The sequence below is a fragment of the Ranitomeya variabilis genome, chromosome 5 (genome assembly GCF_051348905.1).
Source record: "Ranitomeya variabilis isolate aRanVar5 chromosome 5, aRanVar5.hap1, whole genome shotgun sequence".
Taxonomy (NCBI): domain Eukaryota; kingdom Metazoa; phylum Chordata; class Amphibia; order Anura; family Dendrobatidae; genus Ranitomeya; species Ranitomeya variabilis.
In genome coordinates this window covers 187,808,512-187,835,937 of record NC_135236.1, presented here as the reverse complement: position 1 = coordinate 187,835,937, position 27,426 = coordinate 187,808,512, and the positions used below count along the sequence as shown (strand labels likewise).

The following is a 27,426-nucleotide window of genomic DNA, read 5'->3' as shown; positions in this document are numbered from 1 at the left end:
CTCAACTTTTCTCTTTTTAAAGGAATCTATGAGCAGGTTTTTGCTACATAATTTGAGGGCTGCTCCGGACACTTGCTGCCAGGCCACATGGGTCAGCAGGACGCTCTCTAAATAGGATCTCTGTCCCTTGGGTAGTGATATTTGGCTATGGGTATAATTTGAGCAGTGTAGGCTCTCCCACATTAAGCCCTCTACCTTGTGACTCAATCAATTGAAGTTGATTGGAATGGCAATTAGATGATGTCCATAGATCATCCACAGATATTGCCCAGCCTGTCTGTTTTCAGCTTTCTGTGTCCTCACACAGAAGCCCTTTTTGTACCCTGTCAATGATAAGCTGACTTTTAATGATTTTTTGCGTGTTATTTGCATATATGTTTAATAAACTATTTTTTGTGATATAATCCTTTGGGACATGAACTCCGTGTGTCTGTGTAGGAGCTATATATTTTGGAGTGTCCTTGATCTCATTTGATCTAGTCTTATGACCAGGTATATGACCTGATTTGTTAACTGACATGTATCAGTGGTTCCTGTTCTCATAATTTGAGAGCAGCATCATGTAGGAGCAGAGACCCTGATTTCAGGGAAGTGTCACTTGCTGGACTGTTTAGTGTAGTTTTTATCAAATCTGATGCAGTCAGTAAGTCCAACCGCACCCCCATCACTGATTTGCAGCTATCTGCCTATGTGCAGTGTACACAGAAAGCTGACAATCTGTGGTGTTGGCATAGATATATAGGGCTCAGCATTCAGAGAACTGGGAGATCTGCAGCAGATAAAAGTTTGTAATCAAAACTGCAGCATGAAGTAAAGTAAGTGACACTTTTCTGGAATCATTGTTTCTGCCCCTACAGCATGCGGCTCTAAGAAGATAGCCAAAATCTAGTGACAGATTCCCTTTAAAGGGAACTTACTAGCTCTCTAAATGGGTTGCTGTGGCAACCCAACAATGGCATCCCCAGTTCTACCTTATACAAAAAAGTATTAAACTGGTACACAATGGTGGCTCAGTGGGTAGCACTGTACTTTTTACAGTACTGGTGTCCTGCGTTCAAATCCCACCAAGGACAACATCTGCAAGGAGTTTATATGTTCTCCCCGTGTTGGTGTAAGGAGGTGGTGATGAACCTCATTGCTTCCCCTCTCTCTTATGTGATACCCTCTTATCCCATGCCCTTGTATTATGTGTATTAATGTTATATACCTGTATGTTACTGTAATCTATGTATTAGTGCTGCTGGACTTGCAGCCTCTTGTGATCAGGAAGTTCCTGCTTCCTAGTCAGAGCCCAGGCAGCATGGCCTGAGGCGAGATGTCGGTCCCCGGCCGAGGCAAGTCTAATCTAGCAAAACCCCAGGAGGGGGTAGAGACTGCTGCCCAGGACCACGGGCAGTGAAGCAGGCACCGGGACCGTGTGGTCCGCCGAAGGGACTTTAAGCTTCCAGATTCCGGTGTATGGTCTATCTCCTCTTTCGGTCACCATGGCTGAGATGGGCAGAACTGTGCGAGTGCTCCGCCGAAGAGACTAGAAGCGTCCAGATTCCGGCAAGTGAAGTTTCTCTACCTTGGCTTGTGAACGGTGAATGCTGCTGTGGCTGCTGCTGACACTGCAGTGACTAGCAATAGAGACAGAGCAGGAAATTGTATTGTATTTACTGCAACTATGTTTCCTACCTTTTCTACCTTACAAATAAATAATTTCCCTGTTGGATCCTGATTGCCTGGACTGCAGTGACCGAGGAGAAGAGGTAAATCCCCTGGGGCTGCATCCGTCCTGTTTATTTCATGTACAAGGTCCCGGGGTGTATACTGACTGTGGCTTAGTTGACTCGGCTGGGACTACCGCCCTGGGCCACCTTGTTACAATTGCATGGGTTTCTGCCTATACTCCAAAGACATACTGATAGGGAATGTAGATTGTGAACCCCATCGGGGACTGTGATGATAATGTATATAAAGCGCTGTGGAATTAATGGCGCTATATAAGTGAGTAAATTAACTAACACAATAATACAACATTTTAGCAGTGTATTACAGAGGAGTATCAAAAATCAAAGTATCAGAATCAAAGAATCACACTTTTAATTCCACTATTGGACAGAGATTAGTTAAAGAAAATGGTAAAGAAAGGTTTTAGAAAAATCCTTTATTTGAAAAAACTTGTATTAACAACTATGAATTATTTACTTTCTCACTGCTGTAATGGTCTGTACTATAAATCTATTGCATTGTGTACGCCACATGGTGAATGCTGGAAAAAAGGAAACAAAAAGAAAAATCCAGAGTTATTGCTTTTTGGTCACCGTTCCTCCCCTCCCCCCAAAAAAACACTAATCAGATAACTGTATAGATCCTGAAAATAGTATAATATAAAACTACAGCTGAGAAACTAAAAACAAGCAAACTAACTTTATTCTGCAGAAGTAATCAAACATGATCTCACTGACCTGCTAATTTAATTAAAGGGGTTGTCCAGTCTAAAACAATAAGTCTGCAGTCACTCTATGGGACCAGGCTCGGACTGGGGCACCGGGACACCGGAGAATCCTCCAGTGGGCCCCGCCCCCAGCCCCCAGCCCCTGCCTCCTTCATTTGTCCCTGCCCTGCATGCGGTGCACAGTTTATTTATTCTATAGCCGGCGGCCCGGCCCCGGCGCACAGGCTGTACGGAAGAATGTGAAGTGCTGCTGTGCAAGCAGCCGCGCGGCAGCTGCTCGCTCCTTCACATGATGATCATCTCGCACTGCTGCCGACGGCGAGGCCGAGTCTGTGCTCTTGATAAGAGCAGCCCGTGCGCAGCGTGGTGCGAGTGCCGACCTCACTGACTTCAGCCAGCACACAGCACAGTCGGAGGAAACAGCTGACTGTGTGAGTCAGAGAGGAGAAGACAGGGACGCACGCACGCACTGCACTGAGTCGTCTGACTCTGCAGTAGTGATGTGTCGTTCACGAACGAGCTGACACAAAGAGCCGGCTCCCTGCTGTGAACGATGGGAGCCGGCACACCAGTGAGAGCCACTAAAATTCCTGAATGGCTCTCACTGGGCGTAAAATCTCGGACTTCGGGAGGCGTAACTCCGCCCACCTGAGCAAAACCCTGCCCACTCTTCAATTTAATTGGCTGTTAAGAAGTGGGCGGAGTTTCTGCGGTAGGTGGGCGGAGTTTCGGACGCCTGAACACATAGTCAATAGGGATCCAAAAAGAGCCGATTCGTGAGCCGAAAGAGCCGGCTCTTTTTGGTGAGCGGAGCCATGAGAGCCGGATCACCAAAAAGAGCCGGACTGCCCATCACTACTCTGCAGCACGGGTCATCACCAACCTGTTTCTTGTTACTTTGCCCGCCCTCGACTCCACCTCTTCATCATTAAAACTCTGTGGTCTGACTCTGCCACTCTGGAGTCTGGACTAAGGGTGTTCTAATGCTGATTGGCTGACAGATGCAGGCAGGAGCAGCCAATCAGCATTAGTTTTCTTTGTGTGACCTCACAGTCACACAGGTCACAGCACACCTCAATGAGCTGTGCTGTGATTGGTCGTCTGTCCTCCTGCCCAAGCAGCACAGGCACACAGGCGCGCACTGTCTGCACTACTATGATCGGAGGGTGAGGAGCTGAGGGACGTCACATTTTTGTTGATGATTGCAGCCAGTCAGTAAGGACCTTACTGCCCCACTGGGGGCAGTGCTGGACATACTGGGGCAGATTGCTGGACACACTGGGGGCAATATGCTGGACACACTGGGGCAATGCTGGACATACTGGGGCAGATTGCTGGACACACTGGGGGCAATATGCTGGACACACTGGGGCAATGCTGGACATACTGGGGCAGATTGCTGGACACACTGGGGCAGATTGCTGGACACACTGGGGCAATGCTGGACATACTGGGGCAGATTGCTGGACACACTGGGGCAGATTGCTGGACACACTGGGGGCAATGCTGGACATACTGGGGCAGATTGCTGGACACACTGGGGCAATGCTGGACACTGGGGCAGATTGCTGGACACACTGGGGCAATGCTGGACATACTGGGGCAGATTGCTGGACACACTGGGGCAATGCTGGACACTGGGGCAGATTGCTGGACACACTGGGGCAATGCTGGACACTGGCAGATTGCTGGACACACTGGGGCAATGCTGGATTCTGGGGCAGATATCTGGACACACTGGGGGCAATGCTGGACATACTGGGGCAGATTGCTGGACACACTGGGGGCAATGCTGGACACTGGGGCAGATTGCTGGACACACTGGGGCAATGCTGGACACTGGGGCAGATTGCTGGACACACTGGGGCAATGCTGGACACTGGGGCAGATTGCTGGACACACTGGAGGCAATGCTGGATTCTGGTGCAGATATCTGGACACACTGGGGGCAGTGCTGGACATACTGGGGCAGATTTCTGGACACACTGGGGGCAGTGCTGGACACTGGGGCAGATTGCTGGACACACTGGGGCAATGCTGGACACTGGGGCAGATTGCTGGACACACTGGGGCAATGCTGGACACTGGGGCAGATTGCTGGACACACTGGGGGCAATGCTGGATTCTGTGGCAGATATCTGGACACATTGGGGGCAGTGCTGGACATGCTGGGGCAGATTGCTGGACACACTGGGGCAGTGCTGGACATACTGGGGCAGATTGCTGGACACACTGGGGGCAGTGCTGGACATACTGGGGCAGATTGCTGGACACACTGGGGGTAATAATATGCTGGACACACTGGGGAAGATTGCTGGACACACTGTCTGGGGGCAATGCTGGACACACTGGGGCAATATGCTGGACATACTGGGGAAGATTGCTGGACACACTGTTTGGGGGCAAGGCTGGACATACTGGGGGTAATATGCTGGACACACTGGGGGTAATATGCTGGACACACTGGGGGCAGGACTGGAGGCATGGGCAGAATGTAGACACGGGCATGATTGGAGACACGGGGCAGAATGAAAGACATGGGGCAGGATTGGATCATGGGGCAGGAGGATACGATGGGAGACGCTGCATAGGAGAGAGGCTGGCTCACCCTTGAGAGACAACGTTACTCTCTTCATCTTTTGGGTGAGATCTATCCGATATATGGATACGTTGCATTTCATATGTATCTGCACATATAGGGCCTGTTGGTAATAGGGTCTTGTGCAGGAATACATGGACCTCACTAATTTGACTTAAAGGGACGCTCGTGACATATGCTCAGGAGGTAGCATGATCCTAATATTTAGTCAACTATAAGTGACATATTCTCAGGTCATGATTTGCTTGTAAAAGCCTCTTGTTTTTTGCTGCTATTTACTATTGACAGTGTCATAGATATGATATATGCCTGGAGGGTATTCCATGTGGGCTCCTAAAACAGGGACTGGTATACATACCCTGAATCAATAAGTATTGTGGTTGTTTTTTATGCATGTTTTCATGTGATGATTTTGGTTTCATATTGGGGGCACGTGGAATTTAGTGTACCAATTAATCATTCCATGTAGCCAGAATTACGACCTTGTTACACATGTATAATACCTATACAATATTTATACAACATTAAGGGACAGTGTATTATCATATACAGGGATTGCATTACACCATATGGGTGTTGCTCATGATAAAATATCCCTAGCCTGACAATAGGGCCACTAATATATTGTGACCTCCAGTCACTGTCAATTTTATCGTTTTATTGTTTTTTCTTCCCCTTTTTTCTGTTTGGTTTGGTTGCACTAGCACAAGGGTGTTTATTCTATTGTTCTTTGTCTAATTTATATGTATGTACCATTTTATATAGACCAATTAAAGGTTAAGTTTTATCCAATTGCTAATATCAATTATTCCTATTGGATTAGTACCCAGCTTTATACATAGGATACGATGGAGACAGATGGGGCAGGATGGGGAGATCATATGGTGTAGAATGGATACTCATGAGGGCAGGATGCGAGAACATATGGCTGGAGCCAGGAATGAGATAAACGGGGCCAGGATGGGGGATATTATTACCATAGGGGCTAATTAAGGGATATTATTACTGCAGTGATGTATTTATTTTAGTTTTTGAGTATACTGTTTTAAATGGGGGGGGGGCGGTCCTGTTACTGTGCAGAGTGACACTATATCGCCTTTTTTTCTTCATGTGGTGTAATGTAGAAGTTGTGAAAAATTAAGTAATTTGTTCTGCAAGCGGAGCTCGAGATAACTGTGTTATTTCCTGCAGAAACGAGTCCTGGCTGGAAGAAATAATGGCGGTCTGTGCTGGATGAAAGATGAAGGACTTCACCTAGAGACGTCACTGGTGAGTCAGTGTTACCTATACACTGACACTATACACTGTATACTATATACAGAGGTCCTGTGTACAATGTCACCAGTGATCACTGTATTACCTATCAATACACTATATACAGAGGTCCTGTGTATAATGTCACCAGTGATCGCTGTATTACCTCTACACAGACACTGCATACTAAGTACAGATCTCCTGTGAATACTGGCACTTATGGTGATAGTATTGTGGGTTTTTTTGTTTTTTTTTATTACTGATCAGTATTGTAGTATTCAGTCATTATGTGGTGGTAATATGTGGTCTGTAAATTGTGTTGTGGTATTTGTCCCTTGTATGTGCTATTTGGTCACCAAGTGGTGGTAATATGTGGTCTTGACATGGTGCGGTGGTATTTGTCCCTTGTATGTAGTATTATTCGGTCACTATGTGGTCTGGTGTTATGACCCCAATGGCAGAGGGTCTCAGAAATAAATACCAAGTCTGCAAACACAAAAAAACAGCTCATAGGGCAGTGGTAGCTGGGCTGACCATATATCTAATCCTAGCACCACAAATAGCAGCAGCCGGGGAACGTGCCTACGTTGGTTCTAGACGTCTCGCGCCAGCCGGAGAACTAACTAACCCTACAAGGGAAAAGATAGACCTTTCTTGCCTCCAGAGAAAAGACCCCAAAAGTTGGATACAAGCCCCCAACAAATAATAACGGTGAGGTAAGAAGAAAAGACAAACGTAAGAATGAACTAGGTATTTAGCAAAGAGAGGCCCACTGACTAATAGCAGAATATAGTAAGATGACTTATACGGTCAGCAAAAACCCTATCAAAATTTCCACGCTGGATATTCAAGAACCCCCGAACCGTCTAACGGCCCGGGGGGAGAATACCAGCCCCCTAGAGCTTCCAGCAAAATCAGGAATCACATTTAGTACAAGCTGGACAAAAAATAAGAGCAATGCAAATAACCAAAAGACAAGGAAGCAGGACTTAGCTTAATTTTGCAAGAACCCGGACCAGCAGACAGGAGCAAACAGAAAGCACTGATTACAACGATGCCAGGCACCAGACTGAGAATTCAGGAAGTTCATATAGCAACACCCCTGGACTAACGACCCAGGTGGGTGCCAAACTGAGGAAAGAATCCCAGAGTCATATCACTAGTGACCACAAGAGGGAGCCAAAAAGGTCTAATTCACAACAGTACCCCCCCTTTAAGGAGGGGTCACCGAACCCTCACCAAGACCACCAGGGCGATAGGATGAGCAGCGTGAAAGGCACGAACTAAATCGGCCGCATGCACATCAGAGGCAACCACCCAGGAATTATCCTCCTGACCATAGCCCTTCCACTTGACCAGATACTGAAGCCTCCGCCTGGAGAGACGAGAATCCAAGATCTTCTCCACCACGTACTCCAACTCGCCCTCAACCAACACCGGAGCAGGAGGCTCAACAGAAGGAACCACAGGTACAACGTACCGCCGCAACAAAGACCTATGGAACACGTTGTGGATGGCAAACGACACCGGAAGATCCAAGCGAAAGGACACAGGATTAAGGATTTCCAATATCTTGTAAGGACCGATGAAGCGAGGCTTAAATTTAGGAGAGGAGACCTTCATAGGAACAAATCGAGAAGACAGCCATACCAAATCCCCAACACGAAGTCGGGGACCCACACCGCGGCGGCGGTTGGCAAAACGCTGAGCCTTCTCCTGTGACAACTTTAAGTTGTCCACCACATGATTCCAAATCTGCTGCAACCTATCCACCACAGAATCTACCCCAGGACAGTCAGAAGGCTCCACATGTCCCGAGGAAAAACGAGGATGGAAACCAGAGTTGCAGAAAAATGGTGAAACCAAAGTAGCGGAACTAGCCCGATTATTAAGGGCAAACTCAGCCAACGGCAAGAAGGTCACCCAATCATCCTGATCTGCAGAAACAAAACACCTCAAATAAGCCTCCAGAGTCTGATTAGTTCGTTCCGTTTGTCCATTAGTCTGAGGATGAAAGGCAGACGAAAACGACAAATCAATGCCCATCTTAGCACAAAAGGATCGCCAGAACCTGGAAACAAACTGGGATCCTCTGTCAGACACGATATTCTCAGGAATGCCGTGTAAACGAACCACATTCTGAAAGAACAAAGGAACCAGATCGGAAGAGGAAGGCAGCTTAGGCAAAGATACCAAATGGACCATCTTGGAAAAGCGATCACATACCACCCAGATGACAGACATGCCCTGAGACACCGGAAGATCTGAAATGAAATCCATGGAAATGTGTGTCCAAGGCCTCTTCGGGACAGGCAAGGGCAAGAGCAACCCGCTGGCACGAGAACAGCAAGGCTTAGCTCGAGCACAAGTCCCACAGGACTGCACAAATGACCGCACATCCCGTGACAAGGAAGGCCACCAAAAGGACCTAGCCACCAAATCTCTGGTGCCAAAAATTCCCGGATGCCCTGCCAACACCGAGGAATGAACCTCGGAAATGACTCTGCTGGTCCACTTATCAGGAACAAACAGTCTGTCAGGTGGACAAGAGTCAGGTCTACCAGCCTGAAATCTCTGCAACACACGTCGCAAATCTGGAGAAATGGCTGACAAGATTACACCCTCTTTAAGAATACCAACTGGTTCTGCGACTCCAGGAGAGTCAGGCACAAAACTCCTTGAAAGAGCATCAGCCTTCACATTCTTTGAACCTGGTAAATACGAGACCACAAAGTCAAAACGGGAGAAAAACAATGACCAACGGGCCTGTCTAGGATTCAGGTGTTTAGCAGACTCGAGATACATCAGATTTTTGTGATCAGTCAAGACCACCACACGATGCTTAGCACCCTCGAGCCAATGACGCCACTCCTCAAATGCCCACTTCATGGCCAGCAACTCCCGATTGCCAACATCATAATTCCGCTCAGCAGGCGAAAACTTCCTAGAGAAAAAAGCACATGGTCTCATTACAGAGCAACCAGGGCCTCTCTGCGACAAAACGGCCCCTGCCCCAATCTCAGAAGCATCCACTTCAACCTGAAAGGGAAGTGAGACATCAGGCTGGCACAAAACAGGCGCTGAAGTAAACCGGTGCTTCAACTCTTGGAAAGCTTCCACGGCTGCAGGAGCCCAGTTAGCAACATCAGAACCTTTCTTTGTCATATCCGTCAAAGGTTTAACAACGCTAGAAAAATTAGCGATAAAACAACGGTAGAAGTTAGCAAAACCCAAGAACTTCTGAAGACTCTTAACTGACGTGGGTTGAGTCCAATCATGAATAGCTCGGACCTTGACTGGGTCCATCTCCACCGCAGAAGGGGAAAAAATAAAACCCAAAAAGGGAACCTTCTGTACTCCAAAGAGACACTTTGAGCCCTTAACAAACAAAGCATTCTCACGCAAGACCTGAAACACCATCCTGACCTGCTCTACATGCGAGTCCCAATTATCAGAAAAAAACAGAATATCATCCAGATAAACAATCATAAATGTATCCAGATACTTCCGGAAAATATCATGCATAAAGGACTGAAACACTGAAGGAGCATTAGAGAGCCCAAAAGGCATCACCAAGTACTCAAAATGACCTTCGGGCGTATTAAATGCAGTTTTCCATTCATCTCCCTGCTTAATGCGCACAAGGTTGTACGCACCACGAAGATCTATCTTGGTGAACCACTTGGCACCTTTAATCCGGGCAAACAAGTCCGACAACAGAGGCAAAGGATACTGAAATTTAACAGTGATTTTATTCAGAAGCCGATAGTCAATACAAAGTCTCAAAGATCCGTCCTTCTTGGCCACAAAAAAGAATCCCGCACCAAGAGGGGAAGAGGATGGACGGATATGCCCCTTCTCCAGAGATTCCTTGATATACGAACGCATTGCGGTATGCTCAGGTACAGACAGATTAAATAGTCTTCCCTTAGGAAATTTACTACCTGGAATCAAATCTATAGCGCAGTCACAGTCCCTATGAGGAGGCAGAGCACTGGACCTGGACTCGCTGAATACATCCTGAAAATCAGACAAATACTCAGGAACTTCCGAAGGAGTAGAGGAAGCAATAGACACCGGCGGGGAATCACCATGAATTCCCTGACAGCCCCAACTTGACACAGACATTGCCTTCCAATCTAAGACTGGATTATGGGTCTGTAACCATGGTAGACCCAAAACGACCAAATCATGCATTTTATGCAGAACAAGAAAACGAATCACCTCCCGATGTTCAGGAGTCATACACATGGTTACCTGTGTCCAAAACTGCGGTTTATTTTCCGCCAATGGCGTAGCATCAATACCTCTAAGAGGGATAGGATTTACCAATGGCTCAAGAACAAAACCACAGCGCTTTGCAAATGACAGATCCATAAGACTCAGGGCAGCACCTGAATCCACAAACGCCATAACAGGGTAGGAAGACAATGAGCAAATTAAAGTCACAGACAAAATAAATTTAGGTTGCAAGTTACCAATGGCGACAGGGCTAACAACCCTTGTTAGGCGTTTAGAGCATGCTGATATAACATGTGTAGAATCACCACAGTAAAAACACAACCCATTCTGACATCTATGATTTTTCCGTTCATTTCTAGTCTGAATTCTATCACATTGCATTAAATCAGGTGTCTGTTCAGACAACACCACCAGAGGATTAGCAGTTTTGCGCTCCCGCAAACGCCGATCAATTTGAATAGCCAGCGCCATGGAATCATTCAGACTTGTAGGAATGGAGAAACCCACCATCACATTCTTAATGGCTTCAGAAAGGCCATTTCTGAAATTTGCGGCCAGAGCACACTCATTCCACTGAGTAAGCACGGACCATTTCCGAAATTTTTGGCAATACACTTCAGCTTCATCCTGGCCCTGAGAAATAGCCAGCAAGGCTTTTTCTGCCTGAATTTCAAGATTGGGTTCCTCGTAAAGCAATCCGAGCGCCAGAAAAAACGCATCAATATTCGCCAATGCCGGATCTCCTGGCGCTAGCGAGAAAGCCCAATCCTGAGGGTCGCCCCGCAAGAAAGAGATAACAATTTTGACTTGCTGAGCTGAGTCTCCAGACGAACGGGGTCTCAGAGATAGAAACAATTTACAATTATTCCTGAAATTCCTAAACTTAAATCGGTCTCCAGAGAACAGATCAGGAATAGGTATTTTAGGTTCAGACATTGGACTACTGGTAACAAAATCTTGTATGCCCTGCACACGAGCAGCAAGCTGATCCACACTTGTAATCAAAGTCTGGACATTCATGTCTGCAGCAAGCATAAGCCACTCAGAGGTAAAGGGGAGGAAGAAAGAGAGGAAAAAAAAAAAAAAAAAAAATCAGAATTTCCTTTCTTATTATCCCACTTCTGCAATGCATTAAACATTCAATGTAGGCCTGGCATACTGTTATGACCCCAATGGCAGAGGGTCTCAGAAATAAATACCAAGTCTGCAAACACAAAAAACCAGCTCATAGGGCAGTGGTAACTGGGCTGACCGTATATCTAATCCTAGCACCACAAATAGCAGCAGCCGGGGAATGTGCCTACGTTGGTTCTAGACGTCTCGCGCCAGCCGGAGAACTAACTAACCCTACAAGGGAAAAGATAGACCTTTCTTGCCTCCAGAGAAAAGACCCCAAAAGTTGGATACAAGCCCCCAACAAATAATAACGGTGAGGTAAGAAGAAAAGACAAACGTAAGAATGAACTAGGTATTTAGCAAAGAGAGGCCCACTGACTAATAGCAGAATATAGTAAGATGACTTATACGGTCAGCAAAAACCCTATCAAAATTTCCACGCTGGATATTCAAGAACCCCCGAACCGTCTAATGGCCCGGGGGGAGAATACCAGCCCCCTAGAGCTTCCAGCAAAATCAGGAATCACATTTAGTACAAGCTGGACAAAAAATAAGAGCAATGCAAATAACCAAAAGACAAGGAAGCAGGACTTAGCTTAATTTTGCAAGAACCCGGACCAGCAGACAGGAGCAAACAGAAAGCACCGATTACAACGATGCCAGGCACCAGACTGAGAATTCAGGAAGTTCATATAGCAACACCCCTGGACTAACGACCCAGGTGGGTGCCAAACTGAGGAAAGAATCCCAGAGTCATATCACTAGTGACCACAAGAGGGAGCCAAAAAGGTCTAATTCACAACAGTCTGGTCATGGAGTGGTGGTATTTCTTCCTGTATGTGGTATTATTGGTCTTGGTATAGTGGATTGTGTTTTGTATGGCGGTCATTTGTTCTCTCTGATATTAATTAGGAGAAGATTCTTTATTTCCATTAGAGTTTTAATGCTTTGTACACAGAGGCGGAGATGCACTTACAGGGGGTTTCCTGTGGAAAAAAAGTAATCACCTCTCCACAGGATAAGTGATAACGTATTGATTGGTGGGGGTCTGACTGCTTGGACCCATTCAGCAAAATGTGGAACTTTTTATCCCCATTAGACTGGAGTGGCATGTCCGACTAGATCACTGATCCATTCATTCCCTCAGTGGCTGCACTTGCATTTTTCTGGAAGCCCCAAAGAGAATGGATGGAGCTGCGGTCAGAAATCCCTCCTGCCGCTGCATTTTAAAATAGTGATAAAAGTGTCCTGTCAGGGATAAAACTTCCCCATTCTTCCGTTCGGTGCAGTTTCTAATGGTCGGATCTAAGCGATCACCTATCCTGTGGAGCCCATGGATCAGTGATAACTTGTTTTAACCAAGAACCCCATTAATGTAAACTACCGTAATTATACATCCCAGTTATTGGGGCACACGGTAGATGTGCAGCAGCCGCCGGTATTTTACAGCTGATGCTCCACTATAATGACAGATATTTGCATATAGCTGTAGGGTGGGCCCCTAGAGTCCATTCCTCTGGTGGGCCCCAGACACCCCAGTCTGACGCTGTATGGGACTGTAGACTTGTGAACCCTCACAGTGCTCGCACTGCACGTTGTGAGGATTCGACAGTGTTAGCGCTGGGAACAGCGGGCAATATGCATACTCCCGGCCAGACTAATTTGTTGCCGGCCTCATATAATACACTTGCACTGAGTGCGCCGGAAACAGACTAGTCAGATTCTGGCCATGAATATGCATATCGCAAACTTGTTGTCATGTGACCGCTGTTCCCAGCGTTTTGAGGATTCACAAGTCTGTAGTCACATAGTGTGACTGCAGACTAGTTATTTTAGACCAGACAACTGTGGCACCCCAAGAGTCCAGTTGCCACAGTAGCATTGCCTCCCTCACAGGGGGTGCTGTCATGCCTGAAGCAAGGAGGGATCCCCTTTCCAGGTACATCAGCATGCAACACCTTTCCTACTGCAGACAGAAGGGTGAGGTCCAACACCTGATTTCAGAGGAGCCTCCCTATAAGTTCTGACCTGGAGGCGGGGATAGTTAGTTAGTCTGAGACAGTGAAGGAGGAAGAGGCAAGGGAGGAGAACCTGGGGGATTGGAGCTGCGACTGAGCTCACCATAGGACTGAGAGCCAAAGACTGGACACGAGCCCTTGGTTATGTGGGAACTGCAGGACCAGCAACTAGAACCAGAGGGCTGGAGATCCCAGGTCTCCTGGCCCCAGCTGACACCCTAAGGTACAGCAGCATATGAGAGCCTGGAGTCATTACGAGGGAGTGACACCTGGAACAGGCTCAAGATTCCTGCCATGCGGGTAGTGTTCTATTTAATGGACAAACTGAGAGAGGGACTTGAGTGGAGCATAAAGCATCAAGAACCCAGAGAGCAACGCAGTAGGGAGACCTCCGACCCCACCTGGATAGGTGGATTCTGAATTGTTTCCAGGCTGCCTGGATATCCAATACCACCTGTTACCTGTGCACCAGACTGCACCTTCAACCAGGATTTAAAGGTAAAGAAAACTGCAGCCCTTGTGTCCTCTAGTCCTCTCCCGCTCCCTCAGTCCTGCACCCTTATGTCCATGATCCCTGATAGACTGTACTCGTAACCCTGGGCCCTTGCTCCACCTGTGGTGAGCAGAACCATCTCAGCTGCAACACCATCGGCCCCAGCTGTCCCCCTAAGCAGCATCGGCTACCTATTGCCGAACACCACAGGTGGTGTCACGTGAAATCCCCTGCAAACATTCCCCTCTTCTCTTTTATTGCACGCCCAGGGCCACAGACCGGGTCACTGCTGCCGTGACCACCCCATTAAGAATCGTCCTACCCGGTTCCGCACAACCCCTTTACTATAACATTTATACAGCTAAGGAAATAGTATAAAAACAAAACTGAAAAAAAGTTTGCTTTTTTCCTAAATTTACCACTTTTAGCACACTTCCAGTACTTTAGGGATAGTAGCAATAAATAAAGTCATCCCACAAAAAATAAGCCCTTATGTAGGTATGACTCGGTGATAGAGTCATCTCTGAATGCAGTGATGCACATTTTGTGGTCAATTTATTTTCAAGGGGCCTTTTTTACAATCAGGGACACCTCACAGTGGAGAATTTTACTTTTTTTCCTATCCTGTAAAGCGCCCCGTCACTCTCGAATCGAAGACAGAAGCAGTAAAAACAATATTTTCTCTTCTCCTTGGGTCTACAACTGACCATGACTGCTGGGCATCCTACCTATAATGCAGTACAGAGACCTTGTTACATACCATCTCATCAAAAGGAAGCAGATCACCTAAAAAAGTAATATTAAAGTCATTAAGACCCTAAGTACATCTATTAGCCGTCAGCTCATTCACATTCCAGATAAACTTGATTATAGACCCTAGCTTATTTGTCATCTCGACAGAAGCCCTCTGATCCTTATACACAACTTCATATGACTTGGGAGCTTTGTATTCTTACAACACCCCTATTTTTCTATCGTAAAGAATTACTAACATGTTTTCATGGCATCCAATTCTTAGTGACTTGCATTTGTTTGGCTACACTTCTCATTTTAACCTATTTGCAATGTTTGTTTGTACTTTGTTCCCCTATTGTAGATTTTATTCCTGAAAATACATTGAAAATCAATGCATATATTTTTTTAGTCCTTAAGTCTTGATGGCAGTGGAAGACGAGCTCCAGTTAATGTCAAGGTGATATACATTTAGATTTGAAATGACAAAAACAAACTTTCCATAGACCCTTATTTCTGAGTCTTAAAATGGAAATAATTTGGAAAAGGGACAAAGGGATTTGGGTCTATGTGAGGAACTGTCCCTACAAAGAAATTTACGGCTAATATTAGCCAATGTGCACCCTGAATAATGCAGCTAATTGATTCTCCTTAGCCTTAAAATAAATATTGGCAAGGCTTAGTTAACAACTGCATGGCTATATCCAATGTGCACTAAGGCTGTGACTCGTGGTCGTATCTGGTTAAAGGAAGATATGTCAAGCATGAAGGTGTTTCCCCTGGCCAAGATACAAATTTCACATTTAATATTATATTATTATGCACAGCAGAATGGAACAGAGGAGCGGAAAGTCATTTCTCAAGGTTACATTTGAGACTAAAGCCAATAAAAGGAAATATCTTTGTCTACCCATGAACATCTATGGAAAACATAACCATTTTCCAATTGCAAATCCGATTTTATTTGCCACTGTGTGTAGCAGGAAGAATGGGGTTCAGCAAATTCACCCTTGACTTGACGCTCTTCTCATGGCCCTGGCTAACACTTTATGGACAAAAGAATAGGGACACCTTTTAATCGACAGGTTTCTCATTCAGTTCCACTAACATAGGTGTATAAAATCTCGTCTCTCATGCATTACACATTTGTAAAAGTATGGCTCCTAAAGAGGTCACTGAAATCCAACATGGTCCTGTTATTGGATACCACCATTGTGACAAGTCAGTTCATAAAATTTCTTCACTTCTAAATATTCTATGATCAACAGTGACAACAGTGAGTGCCATTATCAAGGACTGGAAGCTATTAGGAACCACAGCAACTCGATCAGATACAGATCAGGATCATAGAGTACTGAGACACCTAAGTGCATAAAAATCGTAACTGCAGAACTCCAAACCATTTGTGGTGTTAACACCAGCACAAAACAGTGCCCCAGGAGCTCCATAGCATGGTTTTCCATGGATGAGCAGCTGCATAGAAGTCTTACATCATCATGCACAATGACAATCTTCATATTGACAATCTAAAGTGCAAAAACAGTGGACTTTAGATCAGTGGATTTTGGTGGAGCTACAAATCTCACTTCTCTATGTGGCAGTCTGCTAAATAAGCTTGGGTTTGGTGAATGCCATGAGAACGTTACTATCCTCACTACATTGTGCCAACTATAAAACTTGATGGAGGAGGAATAACGGGGTTGTTTTTCAAGGGATCTCCAAGGCTTATTAGTTTCAGCAAACGTAAATCTTAATGGTTCATTCTAAGACATTTTGATAATTGCATGCTTCCAACTTTGTGTAAACAGTTTTGGGAAGGCTGTTTTCTGATCCAGTATGATTTTGTCCCAGTTCTCAAAGCAAGATCCCTAAAGGCATGGTTGGGTGAGTGTGTGGTGTAGAAGAGTTTGCCTGTTCAATGCACAGTCCTGACTCCAACCCCATCAAGCACATAACAACATCAAGATCTCTGCACATGTACTTGTATCCTTGAGATTCTTGATATTTTTCAACAAATTTGATTCTCAAGTCCTCGGACAGTTCTCTTCTCCTCTTTCTGTTCTCCATGCTTATTGTGGCACACACAGACACACACTGCAAAAATTAAGTCAACTTCTCCCCTTTTTATCTGGTTTGAACAAGCATCACATGCTTGAAACAAAGTTGCCTACCCACAATTTTGAAAAGGTGCCAGCTATTTTTTCCAGCCTGTTTTGGGGATTTTGTATGAAATGATGTCCAATTTGCCTTTTTTCTCTGTTTTTTTTGTGTTGTTCCAATACACACAAAGGAAATAAACATGTGTATAACAAAATATGTGTAATTGCAATAATTTTCTGGGACAAATACTTCATTTTCTGCAACAATTTCAAGGGTGCCATCACTTTTGGCCATGGCCGTATGTTTAGGACTGCTATCTTTCTCTGCCTCTAGCTCTAGTTTTACTTGAATTATATTTACTATACATTTTGTAATAATTCTACTCTCATTAATTTCCTTCATCATTGTAAAATGATTGTGAAAAGATAATGAGTATAACACTTTTCTATTGATTTTGGATTTACCGTATATACTCGAGTATAAGCCGACCCGAGTATAAGCCGACCCCCCTAATTTTGCCACAAAAAACTGGGAAAACTTATTGACTCGAGTATAAGCCTAGGGTGGAAAATACAGCAGCTACCGGTGAATTTCAAAAATAAAAATAGATGCTCCATACCGTTCATTATTGCCCCAAAGGAGGTTCCATATAAAGCTGTGCCATATATAATGCTCCATACCGTTGATTATTGCCCCATAGATGCTCCATATATAGCAGTGCCATATATGCTCTGCACCGTTCATTATGGCCCCATAGATGCTCCTTATAAAGCTGTGCCATATATAATGCTCTGCACCATTCATTATGGCCCCATAGAAGCCCCATATACAATGCTCTGCACCATTCATTATGGCCCCATAGATGCTCCATATAAAGCAGTGCCATATATGCTCTGCACTGTTCATTATGGCCCCATAGATGCTCCATATAAAGCAGTGCCATATATGCTCTGCACTGTTCATTATGGCCCCATAGATGCTCCTTATAAAGCAGTGCCATATATGCTCTGCACTGTTCATTATTGCCCCATAGATGCTCCTTATAAAGCTGTGCCATATATGCTCTGCACTGTTCATTGTTGCCCCATAGATGTGCCATATAAATCTGTGCCATATATAGTGCTCTGCACCGTTGCCCCATAGATGTGCCATATAAATCTGTGCCATATATAATGCTCTGCACCGTTGCCCCATAGATGTGCCATATAAATCTGTGCCATATATATAATGCCCTGCACCGTTGCCCCATAGATACTCAACGTAAATCTGTGCCATATATAATGCTGCTGCTGCTGCAATAAAAAAAAACAAAAACACATACTCACCTCTCTTGCTTGCAGCTCCTCAGCGTCCCGTCTCGGCGTCTCTCTGCACTGACTGTTCAGGCAGAGGGCGGCGCGCACACTATATGCGTCATCGCGCCCTCTGACCTGCACAGTCAGAACAAGAGGACGCAAAGACAGAGCGGCGCCCAGCGGGTGGAACGTGGACAGGTGAATATAAAATACTCACCTAGTCCCGGCGCTCCTGGCGCTCCCCCTGCCTGTCACACTCTTCGGGTGCCGCAGCTCTTCCTCTGTCAGCGGTCACTGGCACCGCTGATTAGAGAAATATGCGGCTCCACCCCTATGGGAGTGGAGTCCATAATCATTTCTCTAATGAGCGGTCCCACGTGACCGCTGTACAGGGGAAGAGCTGCGGCACCCGAAGACAGTGTGACAGGCAGGGGGAGCGCCGGGACTAGGTGAGTATGCCTCAGCGCCCTCTCCCCCTCACCCGCCGACCCCACCGCCGACCGTGACTCGAGTATAAGCCGAGAGGGGCACTTTCAGCCCAAAAATTTGGGCTGAAAATCTCGGCTTATACTCGAGTATATACGGTAAGTTGCTTAATTCCTTTTTATCTGTAATGTTATCACCCACTTTTTATCTTGTATGTACATTTTAAGTCTTTATTCAATAAAATTGTTACTTTTACACATGTGTGTCACACTTGTAGGCTTTGTGTACTTTTGTATATGATAAATCTTTTATTTTTGTTGGATGACAAGGAATGTCATAATATGTCTTGATTAATTTAAAGGGATATTAAAAAAAATGATGGTGCCGGAGCTGAAGAGCACAAAAGCGCAAATAGAATCTGATCCGGGTTAAATTTAAAAGGTTGAAAAGGGTTTTGCTAACCTGGTAGAGTTGTGTTCACTAGGGTTGAGCGACTTTCATTTTTTTAAGATCGAGTAGGGTTTTGGGAAACCCGATTTTGTCCAGAGTCGAGTCGAGTGCAGTCGGCCGATTATCGCTAAAAGTCGGGGATCGACCGAAACACGAAACCCAATGCAAGTCAATGGGGAAGCATAGTCGGCAGTGAGTGGAGGCCAGGAAAACACCTACAGTGCCCATTTTAATGCCAAAAACATCCATTCTTGTTTCTGAAGCTTGCCAATCTTAATTAACTGTATAATAATAGTTGGGCATAGGGAATTGGGGGAAAGTTGTGGGGGGAGTAGGGCTGGCTCAAGTTTTTCGTGGGCCCAGGAAATGCGGACTACGTCACGGCGGTGTTGCAGGGAAAGGTAAGTATTTAAAAATTGCAAGTGCTGTGATCCTGAGCAAGCAGGGGGGGGCCCACTCGTTCGCATTGCCACTGGCACAGGGCCCCTCAAAGTACGGCGGTGTGTTTGCATGGCGGGGGCGCCTCCCACCAGCAGCGACACTTTTGCGTACTCTGAGGGGCCCTGTGCCAGTGACGTCGCCAACGAGTATGCCCCCCCACCTGATGAAGGAACCTGCACTTTCATCTGCACCTTCCTCTTTGTCCCTGTGTAAGGTGGTATAACATGCGGGAAGGGGAACCTTACTTTCAGCAGGGACAGATTCTGGCTGTGTAGAGTACAAGGGGAATGTAGTGGTCTAGGTCAATGTACCAGCAGACTCATTTAGCAGTGGCTGGGCAATGGGCAGGATGAGGAGGAAACAGATATAGGGCCAAAGAATAAAGTAGGCTACATGCAGTTCAAAATTGGTAACAGGACTAAACAGGCGGCATTGCTTTGTTCAGTGGAGTAGCAAACCCAAGAGCAGCAGACACTGTTTCAAGGGCCTAACCACACTAGTAGGCCAAATGCAGTTTAATATCTGATAGTATAGGGCGAAAGCCAGAATGTGGAAGCTCAGCTTTGTTCAGTTGAGGACAACACCAGGGAGGGGCAGACACCTTTAGTAGGCCGGAAAAGCCTATTGCATTTTTTAAAATGGTAATTTGGAGCAGAAGGTTGAAGCTCAGCTTTATTTAGTTGAGGACAACACCAGGCAGGGGCACACAGACAGACACCTTTAGTAGGCCGGAAAAGCCTATTGCATTTTTTAAAATGGTAATTTGGAGCAGAAGGTTGAAGCTCAGCTTTATTTAGTTGAGGGCAACACCAGGGAGGGGCAGAAGCCGTTAGTAGGCCCTAACCACCATTTTTTTTTTTAAAACCACTTAATGAGAGCCGGAAGGTTGAAGCTCAGCTTTATTTAGTTGAGGACAACACCAGGCAGGGGCACACAGACAGACACCTTTAGTAGGCCGGAAAAGCCTATTGCATTTTTCAAAATGGTAATTTGGAGCAGAAGGTTGAAGCTCAGCTTTATTTAGTTGAGGGCAACACCAGGCAGGGGCACACAGACAGACACCTTTAGTAGGCCGGAAAAGCCTATTGCATTTTTTAAAATGGTAATTTGGAGCAGAAGGTTGAAGCTCAGCTTTATTTAGTTGAGGACAACACCAGGCAGGGGCACACAGACAGACACCTTTAGTAGGCCGGAAAAGCCTATTGCATTTTTCAAAATGGTAATTTGGAGCAGAAGGTTGAAGCTCAGCTTTATTTAGTTGAGGGCAACACCAGGGAGGGGCAGAAGCCGTTAGTAGGCCCTAACCACCATTTTTTTTTTTTTAAACCACTTAATGAGAGCCGGAAGGTTGAAGCTCAGCTTTATTTAGTTGAGGACAACACCAGGGAGGGGCAGAAGCCGTTAGTAGGCCCTAACCACCATTTTTTTTTTTAAAACCACTTAATGAGAGCCGGAAGGTTGAAGCTCAGCTTTATTTAGTTGAGGACAACACCAGGCAGGGGCACACAGACAGACACCTTTAGTAGGCCGGAAAAGCCTATTGCATTTTTCAAAATGGTAATTTGGAGCAGAAGGTTGAAGCTCAGCTTTATTTAGTTGAGGGCAACACCAGGGAGGGGCAGAAGCCGTTAGTAGGCCCTAACCACCATTTTTTTTTTTAAAACCACTTAATGAGAGCCGGAAGGTTGAAGCTCAGCTTTATTTAGTTGAGGGCAACACCAGGGAGGGGCAGAAGCCGTTAGTAGGCCCTAACCACCATTTTTTTTTTTTAAAACCACTTAATGAGAGCCGGAAGGTTGAAGCTCAGCTTTATTTAGTTGAGGACAACACCAGGGAGGGGCAGAAGCCGTTAGTAGGCCCTAACCACCATTTTTTTTTTTAAAACCACTTAATGAGAGCCGGAAGGTTGAAGCTCAGCTTTATTTAGTTGAGGGCAACACCAGGGAGGGGCAGAAGCCGTTAGTAGGCCCTAACCACCATTTTTTTTTTTTAAAACCACTTAATGAGAGCCGGAAGGTTGAAGCTCAGCTTTATTTAGTTGAGGACAACACCAGGGAGGGGCAGAAGCCGTTAGTAGGCCCTAACCACCATTTTTTTTTTTAAAACCACTTAATGAGAGCCGGAAGGTTGAAGCTCAGCTTTATTTAGTTGAGGACAACACCAGGCAGGGGCACACAGACAGACACCTTTAGTAGGCCGGAAAAGCCTATTGCATTTTTCAAAATGGTAATTTGGAGCAGAAGGTTGAAGCTCAGCTTTATTTAGTTGAGGGCAACACCAGGGAGGGGCAGAAGCCGTTAGTAGGCCCTAACCACCATTTTTTTTTTTAAAACCACTTAATGAGAGCCGGAAGGTTGAAGCTCAGCTTTATTTAGTTGAGGACAACACCAGGCAGGGGCACACAGACAGACACCTTTAGTAGGCCGGAAAAGCCTATTGCATTTTTCAAAATGGTAATTTCGAGCAGAAGGTTGAAGCTCAGCTTTATTTAGTTGAGGGCAACACCAGGCAGGGGCACACAGACAGACACCTTTAGTAGGCCGGAAAAGCCTATTGCATTTTTCAAAATGGTAATTTGGAGCAGAAGGTTGAAGCTCAGCTTTATTTAGTTGAGGGCAACACCAGGGAGGGGCAGAAGCCGTTAGTAGGCCCTAACCACCATTTTTTTTTTTTAAAACCACTTAATGAGAGCCGGAAGGTTGAAGCTCAGCTTTATTTAGTTGAGGACAACACCAGGGAGGGGCAGAAGCCGTTAGTAGGCCCTAACCACCATTTTGTTTTTTAAAACCACTTAATGAGAGCCGGAAGGTTGAAGCTCAGCTTTATTTAGTTGAGGACAACACCAGGCAGGGGCACACAGACAGACACCTTTAGTAGGCCGGAAAAGCCTATTGCATTTTTCAAAATGGTAATTTGGAGCAGAAGGTTGAAGCTCAGCTTTATTTAGTTGAGGGCAACACCAGGGAGGGGCAGAAGCCGTTAGTAGGCCCTAACCACCATTTTTTTTTTTAAAACCACTTAATGAGAGCCGGAAGGTTGAAGCTCAGCTTTATTTAGTTGAGGGCAACACCAGGGAGGGGCAGAAGCCGTTAGTAGGCCCTAACCACCATTTTTTTTTTTTAAAACCACTTAATGAGAGCCGGAAGGTTGAAGCTCAGCTTTATTTAGTTGAGGACAACACCAGGGAGGGGCAGAAGCCGTTAGTAGGCCCTAACCACCATTTTTTTTTTTAAAACCACTTAATGAGAGCCGGAAGGTTGAAGCTCAGCTTTATTTAGTTGAGGGCAACACCAGGGAGGGGCAGAAGCCGTTAGTAGGCCCTAACCACCATTTTTTTTTTTTAAAACCACTTAATGAGAGCCGGAAGGTTGAAGCTCAGCTTTATTTAGTTGAGGACAACACCAGGCAGGGGCACACAGACAGACACCTTTAGTAGGCCGGAAAAGCCTATTGCATTTTTCAAAATGGTAATTTGGAGCAGAAGGTTGAAGCTCAGCTTTATTTAGTTGAGGGCAACACCAGGCAGGGGCACACAGACAGACACCTTTAGTAGGCCGGAAAAGCCTATTGCATTTTTCAAAATGGTAATTTGGAGCAGAAGGTTGAAGCTCAGCTTTATTTAGTTGAGGGCAACACCAGGGAGGGGCAGAAGCCGTTAGTAGGCCCTAACCACCATTTTTTTTTTTTTAAACCACTTAATGAGAGCCGGAAGGTTGAAGCTCAGCTTTATTTAGTTGAGGACAACACCAGGGAGGGGCAGAAGCCGTTAGTAGGCCCTAACCACCATTTTTTTTTTTAAAACCACTTAATGAGAGCCGGAAGGTTGAAGCTCAGCTTTATTTAGTTGAGGACAACACCAGGCAGGGGCACACAGACAGACACCTTTAGTAGGCCGGAAAAGCCTATTGCATTTTTCAAAATGGTAATTTGGAGCAGAAGGTTGAAGCTCAGCTTTATTTAGTTGAGGGCAACACCAGGGAGGGGCAGAAGCCGTTAGTAGGCCCTAACCACCATTTTTTTTTTTAAAACCACTTAATGAGAGCCGGAAGGTTGAAGCTCAGCTTTATTTAGTTGAGGGCAACACCAGGGAGGGGCAGAAGCCGTTAGTAGGCCCTAACCACCATTTTTTTTTTTTAAAACCACTTAATGAGAGCCGGAAGGTTGAAGCTCAGCTTTATTTAGTTGAGGACAACACCAGGGAGGGGCAGAAGCCGTTAGTAGGCCCTAACCACCATTTTTTTTTTTAAAACCACTTAATGAGAGCCGGAAGGTTGAAGCTCAGCTTTATTTAGTTGAGGACAACACCAGGCAGGGGCACACAGACAGACACCTTTAGTAGGCCGGAAAAGCCTATTGCATTTTTCAAAATGGTAATTTGGAGCAGAAGGTTGAAGCTCAGCTTTATTTAGTTGAGGGCAACACCAGGGAGGGGCAGAAGCCGTTAGTAGGCCCTAACCACTATTTTTTTTTTTAAAACCACTTAATGAGAGCCGGAAGGTTGAAGCTCAGCTTTATTTAGTTGAGGACAACACCAGGCAGGGGCACACAGACAGACACCTTTAGTAGGCCGGAAAAGCCTATTCCATTTTTCAAAATGGTAATTTGGGGCAGAAGGTTGAAGCTCAGCTTCATTTAGTTGAGGGCAACACCAGGCAGGGGCACACAGACAGACACCTTTAGTAGGCCGGAAAAGCCTATTGCATTTTTCAAAATGGTAATTTGGAGCAGAAGGTTGAAGCTCAGCTTTATTTAGTTGAGGGCAACACCAGGGAGGGGCAGAAGCCGTTAGTAGGCCCTAACCACCATTTTTTTTTTTTTAAACCACTTAATGAGAGCCGGAAGGTTGAAGCTCAGCTTTATTTAGTTGAGGACAACACCAGGGAGGGGCAGAAGCCGTTAGTAGGCCCTAACCACCATTTTTTTTTTTAAAACCACTTAATGAGAGCCGGAAGGTTGAAGCTCAGCTTTATTTAGTTGAGGACAACACCAGGCAGGGGCACACAGACGGACACCTTTAGTAGGCCGGAAAAGCCTATTGCATTTTTCAAAATGGTAATTTGGAGCAGAAGGTTGAAGCTCAGCTTTATTTAGTTGAGGGCAACACCAGGGAGGGGCAGAAGCCGTTAGTAGGCCCTAACCACCATTTTTTTTTTTAAAACCACTTAATGAGAGCCGGAAGGTTGAAGCTCAGCTTTATTTAGTTGAGGGCAACACCAGGGAGGGGCAGAAGCCGTTAGTAGGCCCTAACCACCATTTTTTTTTTTTAAAACCACTTAATGAGAGCCGGAAGGTTGAAGCTCAGCTTTATTTAGTTGAGGACAACACCAGGGAGGGGCAGAAGCCGTTAGTAGGCCCTAACCACCATTTTTTTTTTAAAAACAACTTAATGAGAGCCGGAAGGTTGAAGCTCAGCTTTATTTAGTTGAGGACAACACCAGGCAGGGGCACACAGACAGACACCTTTAGTAGGCCGGAAAAGCCTATTGCATTTTTCAAAATGGTAATTTGGAGCAGAAGGTTGAAGCTCAGCTTTATTTAGTTGAGGGCAACACCAGGCAGGGGCACACAGACAGACACCTTTAGTAGGCCGGAAAAGCCTATTGCATTTTTCAAAATGGTAATTTGGAGCAGAAGGTTGAAGCTCAGCTTTATTTAGTTGAGGGCAACACCAGGGAGGGGCAGAAGCCGTTAGTAGGCCCTAACCACCATTTTTTTTTTTTAAAACCACTTAATGAGAGCCGGAAGGTTGAAGCTCAGCTTTATTTAGTTGAGGACAACACCAGGGAGGGGCAGAAGCCGTTAGTAGGCCCTAACCACCATTTTTTTTTTTAAAACCACTTAATGAGAGCCGGAAGGTTGAAGCTCAGCTTTATTTAGTTGAGGACAACACCAGGCAGGGGCACACAGACAGACACCTTTAGTAGGCCGGAAAAGCCTATTGCATTTTTCAAAATGGTAATTTGGAGCAGAAGGTTGAAGCTCAGCTTTATTTAGTTGAGGGCAACACCAGGGAGGGGCAGAAGCCGTTAGTAGGCCCTAACCACCATTTTTTTTTTTAAAACCACTTAATGAGAGCCGGAAGGTTGAAGCTCAGCTTTATTTAGTTGAGGGCAACACCAGGGAGGGGCAGAAGCCGTTAGTAGGCCCTAACCACCATTTTTTTTTTTTAAAACCACTTAATGAGAGCCGGAAGGTTGAAGCTCAGCTTTATTTAGTTGAGGACAACACCAGGGAGGGGCAGAAGCCGTTAGTAGGCCCTAACCACCATTTTTTTTTTTAAAACCACTTAATGAGAGCCGGAAGGTTGAAGCTCAGCTTTATTTAGTTGAGGGCAACACCAGGGAGGGGCAGAAGCCGTTAGTAGGCCCTAACCACCATTTTTTTTTTTTAAAACCACTTAATGAGAGCCGGAAGGTTGAAGCTCAGCTTTATTTAGTTGAGGACAACACCAGGCAGGGGCACACAGACAGACACCTTTAGTAGGCCGGAAAAGCCTATTGCATTTTTCAAAATGGTAATTTGGAGCAGAAGGTTGAAGCTCAGCTTTATTTAGTTGAGGGCAACACCAGGCAGGGGCACACAGACAGACACCTTTAGTAGGCCGGAAAAGCCTATTGCATTTTTCAAAATGGTAATTTGGAGCAGAAGGTTGAAGCTCAGCTTTATTTAGTTGAGGGCAACACCAGGGAGGGGCAGAAGCCGTTAGTAGGCCCTAACCACCATTTTTTTTTTTTTAAACCACTTAATGAGAGCCGGAAGGTTGAAGCTCAGCTTTATTTAGTTGAGGACAACACCAGGGAGGGGCAGAAGCCGTTAGTAGGCCCTAACCACCATTTTTTTTTTTAAAACCACTTAATGAGAGCCGGAAGGTTGAAGCTCAGCTTTATTTAGTTGAGGACAACACCAGGCAGGGGCACACAGACAGACACCTTTAGTAGGCCGGAAAAGCCTATTGCATTTTTCAAAATGGTAATTTGGAGCAGAAGGTTGAAGCTCAGCTTTATTTAGTTGAGGGCAACACCAGGGAGGGGCAGAAGCCGTTAGTAGGCCCTAACCACCATTTTTTTTTTTAAAACCACTTAATGAGAGCCGGAAGGTTGAAGCTCAGCTTTATTTAGTTGAGGGCAACACCAGGGAGGGGCAGAAGCCGTTAGTAGGCCCTAACCACCATTTTTTTTTTTTAAAACCACTTAATGAGAGCCGGAAGGTTGAAGCTCAGCTTTATTTAGTTGAGGACAACACCAGGGAGGGGCAGAAGCCGTTAGTAGGCCCTAACCACCATTTTTTTTTTTAAAACCACTTAATGAGAGCCGGAAGGTTGAAGCTCAGCTTTATTTAGTTGAGGACAACACCAGGCAGGGGCACACAGACAGACACCTTTAGTAGGCCGGAAAAGCCTATTGCATTTTTCAAAATGGTAATTTGGAGCAGAAGGTTGAAGCTCAGCTTTATTTAGTTGAGGGCAACACCAGGGAGGGGCAGAAGCCGTTAGTAGGCCCTAACCACTATTTTTTTTTTTAAAACCACTTAATGAGAGCCGGAAGGTTGAAGCTCAGCTTTATTTAGTTGAGGACAACACCAGGCAGGGGCACACAGACAGACACCTTTAGTAGGCCGGAAAAGCCTATTGCATTTTTCAAAATGGTAATTTGGAGCAGAAGGTTGAAGCTCAGCTTTATTTAGTTGAGGGCAACACCAGGCAGGGGCACACAGACAGACACCTTTAGTAGGCCGGAAAAGCCTATTGCATTTTTCAAAATGGTAATTTGGAGCAGAAGGTTGAAGCTCAGCTTTATTTAGTTGAGGGCAACACCAGGGAG

The 27,426-nt window shown here is 45.6% G+C and overlaps 1 protein-coding gene across 1 annotated transcript in view; it reads left to right on the top strand.

The window, feature by feature from the left end:
* Positions 1-6,229: 6,229 nt before the first annotated feature.
* ADAMTSL3 (ADAMTS like 3) overlaps positions 6,230-27,426 on the top strand; it is a 793,440-nt gene continuing 772,243 nt past the window's right edge. The window contains exon 1 of the mRNA XM_077263637.1: positions 6,230-6,308. The gene's annotated coding sequence lies outside the window, so the exon portion shown is untranslated. The remainder of the gene's footprint in view (positions 6,309-27,426) is intronic.